Here is a 6675-nt window from a genome sequence, read left to right as displayed (position 1 = left end):
CCTCACCGCTAGCCCTCGGGCCGTTTGCCTTCCTTACAGAAATGACATCGCAAGCGGGTGTACATTCCGTGGAGCCAACTGAGTGGAGCCGATCATCTTTTCTTTGCCGTAAACGAAAATGGCAAAATTCGTAGAAGTTTGAGATATGCACTGGCTGCAAGTGACCTTTCGGTTACAATAGTTTTGCCGATATCGCACGGTCACGGACTGGTTGATGTCGACAGTTCGGTGTCAGGGGTGAAATGACTGACGGCTTGCCCAGGGCAAATGTCCTTTTATAGTCAGGGTCCTTGTTTAAAGCCCTCAATGAGGTGGATATAAACAAGGCGGTCGAGGTGCTTGAGGTAAAGATTCGTGCAGTGATGAATAAGTTTATGCCGCAAAAATCTGTACGCATGTCATCGCGTGACCCAGTTTGGATGTCCCCATTAGTCAAGTCTATGCTGAGGACTAAGTTCCATATATCTTTAAACAACAAGGAACGTCTGTCTTTATTTAATAAGGGCATTTCTGAGTTGATAACCGAGAACAGAAGAAAACTGGCTCCCATTGGTAGCAGTGAGTGGTGGAAGGGCATGGACGCCCTATTGCAGCGTCGCAGGTAGGTATAATAAGGTTGGACAAGAACTCTCTAGTTCGTCTGAACAGCTACTTCGCCAACCTGTGCTGTGATGACACTTACGTTAGACCTAGTGATATGGATATCCCGGACAGTGTAAAGCCCCCGAAAATATCTGAGCAGTGTATCTGGAATACTTTAGTTCACGTAAAGAAAACGGCAACGGGACCAGACGACCTCCCATACTGGATCTGGAAAGACTGTGCTGAGCTACTCACACCAATCATCACTCACGTTTGGAATCTGTCGCTTTCTACTCATACATGGCCAGACTCCTGGAAAAGGGCAAATGTTAATCCTCTCCCATAAGTGAACATGCCTATAGAGGACTCAGACTACTGTGGTATTAATGTGACTCCCATTATTGCCTGGTTGTTCGAGAAGGTCGTGTATCGTACACAAGCACAGTCAGTCATTGAGAACAACCTGAGCCACACCCAATTTGCATATAGACAGGCGGGTAGTTGCACAAATGCCTTGCTCGCTATCCAGCACCAGACATACAAGTATTTAGATAATGACTGTAGCGCAGTGCGAATTTTTACCATGGACTCCAGTAAGGCTTTCGATTTTGTGAACCATGCTATTTTGTCTGCCAAACTGAAACAGCTACCTCTAAATCCGTACATTATCAATTGGTATCATAGTTTCCTCTATGCAAGACAACGTGTTGTTAGTTATAATTTTTTTGGACAGTGGAAGTCTGTCAATAGAGGAACCACACAAGGTAGTGTAAGCAGACTGTATCTTTTTAATATATTTTTGAACAATTTGGAGATTTTTTTTAATGGTTGCCCTGTGCTTTTTAAATATGCCGATGATTCCACTATTCTTTCACCCATCACTAGGAATAGTGACCCGTCTGCTGACTTAGTAGGACAGTTCTTAACATGGTGTAAAGACAATAGAATGGTCTGCAACCCTTGCAAATGTAAAGAGCTGGTTGTTAGAAAGAAAAATCATAATGTACTCTACTCTCCAATTAATAATATTCCCCAATGTAATAGCTTTGTTTTACTAGGAGTAACTTTACAGAGTGACTGAAAATTTGATGAGCATGTAAGAACTAAGCTTGTCAAAGCAAACAAGTGTTTACACGTCCTACGAACATTGAGAAAGGAACATTACTCACAGGCAGAGATTGATCATCTTTTTATATCCATTGTTGTGGCTAATTTTAGCTATGCACTTTCAGCCTATGGGGCATCCGAGTCCGATCTTACGGTTGTACAAAATTTTTTACACCGATGTCATAAACGCAGTTTTATCTCATTTCCAGTTTTTATCAAGAACCTTTTAAACAAACAACACCGAAACATTTTGAAGAAACTAAAATCAACAGATTGCCACCCCATGAAAAACATCATTCCTGTCCAAAAGACATATGTACACAATCTTAGGAAAAAGGCTGCGCGTGCCCGAAAATTAATACACAGCACTTTATGAACACCTTCGTAAGTAGGTTGATATTTAAGCTCCATTTATTGTGATGACATACTTTTTAATTCATATGTATGTAGATTTCTATAGTTTTTCCAAATTCATTGTAACATAAGATATGTAGTTTTATCTTATGATGGAATAAAGACTTTTATTATTATTATTATTTATTATTAATATTACTACATTGGTGACCTATTCTGATGCATCACAATGCATGGAATCTAAACTTATAGACCAGGATATTTTTCATCAATTCTCTTTAACAATTAGGACTTGAGACGTTGCTTGACTTTCTCTTTATTGTTTATATTATCCATTTCAATTTTAAGGGATTTTTTTGTACATTTTCCTTATCTAATAGAGTTTAGGCCATTTCATTGCAAAGCAATTGTCAAGTATAAAGTAAATAATGGAGGTTTCTTAGCTGTGCCATAATGAGGCAGCTCAAATTCACTCTACAATCAAATGTTTGCTGTAACTAGGGTCTAGAATTAAATATTATTTCTCGCTGAGCAACTTTTGCTTTATAGTTTTATAAATACCTCTGAAAGGCATTTTTGAGGGCATGGTAGAAAAAAGACATTTAGGTCCTGTAGTGCCAGTTGAGTACAGGGAATAGGGGTTCATGTTTCATCAGTGTCTTCTGGTGCTTGAAGGGTTAACAACAAAGAATACCTTTTGCACCTTGGCAGGACCACTATTTGATATGTTAAGAGCATCCTCACACTCAAGAACCCTCAAGAAAACCTCATAAGTAGCATCCAACAGTTAACACACCATATATCTGTGGGCACCATCAGTTCGTCTCTTGTGCTTGGCTAGGGTCCTTATCTCATACAACATGCTAATTCATTCAAGAGATAAAATGAGCTTCAGCTCCACTATGCAACACTACACAGGGTTTTTGTGGTTTCAAGAGGTTGTTCAAAGCAGTCCTTGAGGCAAAATGTGCATGACAAGTTTAATAAGAAGCACATTACCTTGGGGGAGCCAAAGAGAGCTACCAAAAATAGAGTCCGGTGGAGGTCTGTGGTTGATGCCCTACATTTCATGGCAGGAACAAAAATGGCCTAACTAATCAATCAGGTGTCTTCCACTGATAGCAGGCAAGATTATACTACAATAATTTTGCAAACTACAAATACAACAAATGTGTCAAAACATAACACCCTAAACATCACAAGCCATAAAAAAGAATTGAGAAAACTGATAAAGTATGCTGTGCCAGACACCCATCAGGTTTCCACAAACAGCTGGTTCCAAACAAATTTTTGTTAAAAATATATTCACAGTAAAACATTCCAGCATTTTCAGTAGAAGTGTTTGTTTGGTGTTAATGAAGAATACCTCACTGTTACCCCAGACCTCTTGCCTCCTGGGGGACCTCTGGCCCCAGTGCCGCCTACACACTTTAATTCTCCTGCTACTTCAAATCTTTTTGACAACCCTGCAAACCTTGGTAAATGGTGTAGTACCAATCTGATTACCCAATATAGTCAACCAGTCATACCAAAGCCCTTGTGTTTTCTTGCTGTCAAAGTTTCGATTTCTACCAAACTCATTCACTCAGACCAATTGAAATGATACATTCAACCTCTTCACAGCTACACGTATAATCCCTTAGAAAGGGTTTGTTTAGCTTCAATTCTTAACAGTAATACCAAGTAAAACTTGAAAGATAAAAATACCACACAACACCCTAGAATAAGGGCAATGCTGGCAATATAAAATTGACATTGCCTCCTGAAATACCTTTCTGGTATGCCACAGTTGTTTCTCAACAAACAAGTGCCAAAGAGAATTTAAATGACAATGTAAAAGTCAAATTCTTCCAACATTTTGTGATTTCTAACATATTATAAAAAGCCACAGATTACATTTTAAGAGCTGACTAAAGTGACCTATTATTCCTAGTTTATTACCAGAATACGAAGTCCTTTTAAGAAGGATCATTATTAATCCTCACTGAAAGATCATATATCCTGAGCTTGGTTGAAAAACAAACCAATCGAGATACTTCAAGTTAATTTTTTTTAAAGAATTAACAAATAATGCAAATCATTAATTCAGCTATTACTTTAGTTAACCTTTCGCATCTCTCAAGTAGAGCGAGAGAGAGAGAGAGAGAGAGAGTGAGAGAGAGTATTGCCCCACGAAAGCTTTTGTGTTGTGGTAAGATAAAATTCAAACCGACGTTCAGGATTAGCACCGACCACCTCAGTATTATCATACCTTGGTATACAATGTCAATAGCTTTGGCGCTTCCCTCGATAAAACGTCACTGATTATATTTACATGGAGTTTATAGTTAGACTATAAAGCTATTACTTTGTCTTACGAACCACCGACGGCAATTGAACTGAAAATCATTTAACAGCTTAATAAGAGGTCTTTCACGCTATGGAGTTTTCCACAGCACACTTATAACATTATCAGATTTCCATGGGAAAACGTTACAACGTTGGAACGACAAATTTTGAACGACATTACAAGCTTGTAATACTTTCTGAACGCGCTTTCACTTCGATTAACCCAAATTCAGTTTGGTTGACAACATGACCGGATACGAGTAGAGAAGCGACCAGCTTTCAATTCTTTGCACCTAGCGGAAAAGAATTGGCGAACGTACATCTGACACCTCCTGTTCGTTACAAACACAGATTCTGTGAAACAAATACCGAATTAATCTAAAGCGTGCCCCGAAACAGTCTACCAGTCTACATCTGCTCTCAGAGCGTGACGCTATTTAGGCATAAACATTACAAAGAAGGAATCCTTTACCTTGAGTAAGAGTAAGCTTTTTCTTTAAGTTACACTATTCCAGCTATCGCCTTCATGCCATGGCCCCTCTTACACCTCAACTAGAATTTTAATCGCTGCGCCGAAATAGCGCCCATACACACAAACAACACACGTGACACAACGCTTGCCTTTTTTGGCGGACTGGGACCGTTTCCAGCAGGTCCCGGTAAAATTAACATGTTCAAAGCCAAACCAACCCATTTTGCTGTGATAGCTTCGTTGTATTATTTTCAAAACTTTTAAAATGCCTATTTGAATGAAAAACAGAACAACTTTACGAGCCCTGGTCTTAGTTTTCCACTTCATAGTTTTCCGGGTATTGGTGTCCCAAGATCTTACGTATACATTTTAGTTTTCCCTACATCCTAACTAACAAGTTAGTTTGGCCACAGACTTGCCATCTCAAATATCTGTGGTTTCAAGTTTCTATGGTTTGGGTTTCCTGTGGCATTTACATAGCCGTTATCAAAAAAATCAGCTCCGAATAAAGATTACTGATAGACATTCTATTAATCTTTATTCGGAGCTGATTTTTTTGAAGACTGACTACTAGGGTCCGATTCTAGAGGCAATAAATTTCAACTACATTGATAACGGCTATGTAAATGCCACAGGAACCCATAACGTAGAAACCCGAAACCACAGATATTTAAGATGGTAAACCTGTGGTTTCGCATCAGAAGATTGTGGGTCCCAAGACCTCCAAGACGAAATAAACAAATTCTCATGCATGCAAGGGACCACTGTAATGTGTGAGAGACGAATTCAGTCAATTCAAAGTAGGAAAAAAGAATGGTTTTCCTCAGTATTAAAATTTCTCTCACACACGCACTCATGGTAAAGAAGTCAAATGCTGGTTATGATGATTCAGAGCTAATCGAAAAGTACGATGTTTCCGGTCATTTTCTTTGAAACGGAATCCTAACAAGCGAAGGAACCCTCCTTCCGTGTGTGTCTCAGATTGATCGGCTGTTTACATGCGAAGCAATTCACTAGAAACTGCTAACTGATCATTCATTCCAAGATATGAAGATCTTTCTATACCAACCGCAATCTTAAGTGCTAGAATTCATTTCAGATTACAACTTTCTGAAGACTATAAACAATTATTTCTTATCCGGGACGAGGCTCTGGGACAAATTATAGAGGATGTAAAGTTACTTGCCACGGTCCCTTCGTGTATTTAATTCACTTTTGAGATTCTCATCTGTAGAAGGAATACCCAAAACTCTAGTGTTTTGGGTACGAGGTATTTTGGTTATAGAGGTATTTTGGTTATATCAGGTAAGTTGATAATTGTAAATTAGCCACCGTAACAATAAGAGGGAGGGATTTTTAAGGGATTTTGCCGAGTGCTACATATGGAATACCGTATTTCCTCAATTAAAAGCCCCCGGCGTTTATTTAAAAATCGGCAGTGTTGACCCGGCGTTTTTTCGAGGCCGTTGTTTAATCCGGGTACGGCGTTTAATGACGAAAGGCAATTTTCTGCCATTTTTCTTGGTTGATTTATTATTACGATCCTTGGAAACCTAAGGGCAGTTTGTAGGTGCTGGACGATTTTTCCCTGGATTACCCGAAGTTACAGTATTATATGGTACCGTACATGCGGCACGTGTACCATGTTGCAATCAAGATCTGTAAACAACAAGTACGAGGACATTGATAAATAATTTTAACTGTTAATAGGTTAGGTAAATAATTCTGTAAATAGGTTCTAGATTTTTTATTTTTAAAGCTTTTGCCCTGTGTCCCTAATTAGTGCTATGCGCTAGGTTTTCACGACACATAAATAAAGTTCACTACTACTA

At 38.9% G+C, this 6675-nt stretch overlaps 1 long non-coding RNA gene across 1 annotated transcript in view; it reads right to left on the bottom strand.

Moving 5' to 3' along the window:
• LOC148735467 (uncharacterized) overlaps positions 1–4970 on the bottom strand; it is a 36682-nt gene extending 31712 nt beyond the window's left edge. The window contains exon 1 of the long non-coding RNA XR_015999048.1: positions 4844–4970. This is a non-coding gene — a long non-coding RNA (uncharacterized LOC148735467). The remainder of the gene's footprint in view (positions 1–4843) is intronic.
• Positions 4971–6675: the final 1705 nt, after the last annotated feature.

The sequence above is a fragment of the Stylophora pistillata genome, chromosome 3 (genome assembly GCF_964205215.1).
Source record: "Stylophora pistillata chromosome 3, jaStyPist1.2, whole genome shotgun sequence".
Classification (NCBI taxonomy): domain Eukaryota; kingdom Metazoa; phylum Cnidaria; class Anthozoa; order Scleractinia; family Pocilloporidae; genus Stylophora; species Stylophora pistillata.
The sequence above is the reverse complement of the archived record's forward strand: the minus strand, read 5'-3'. Positions and strand labels throughout refer to the sequence as shown.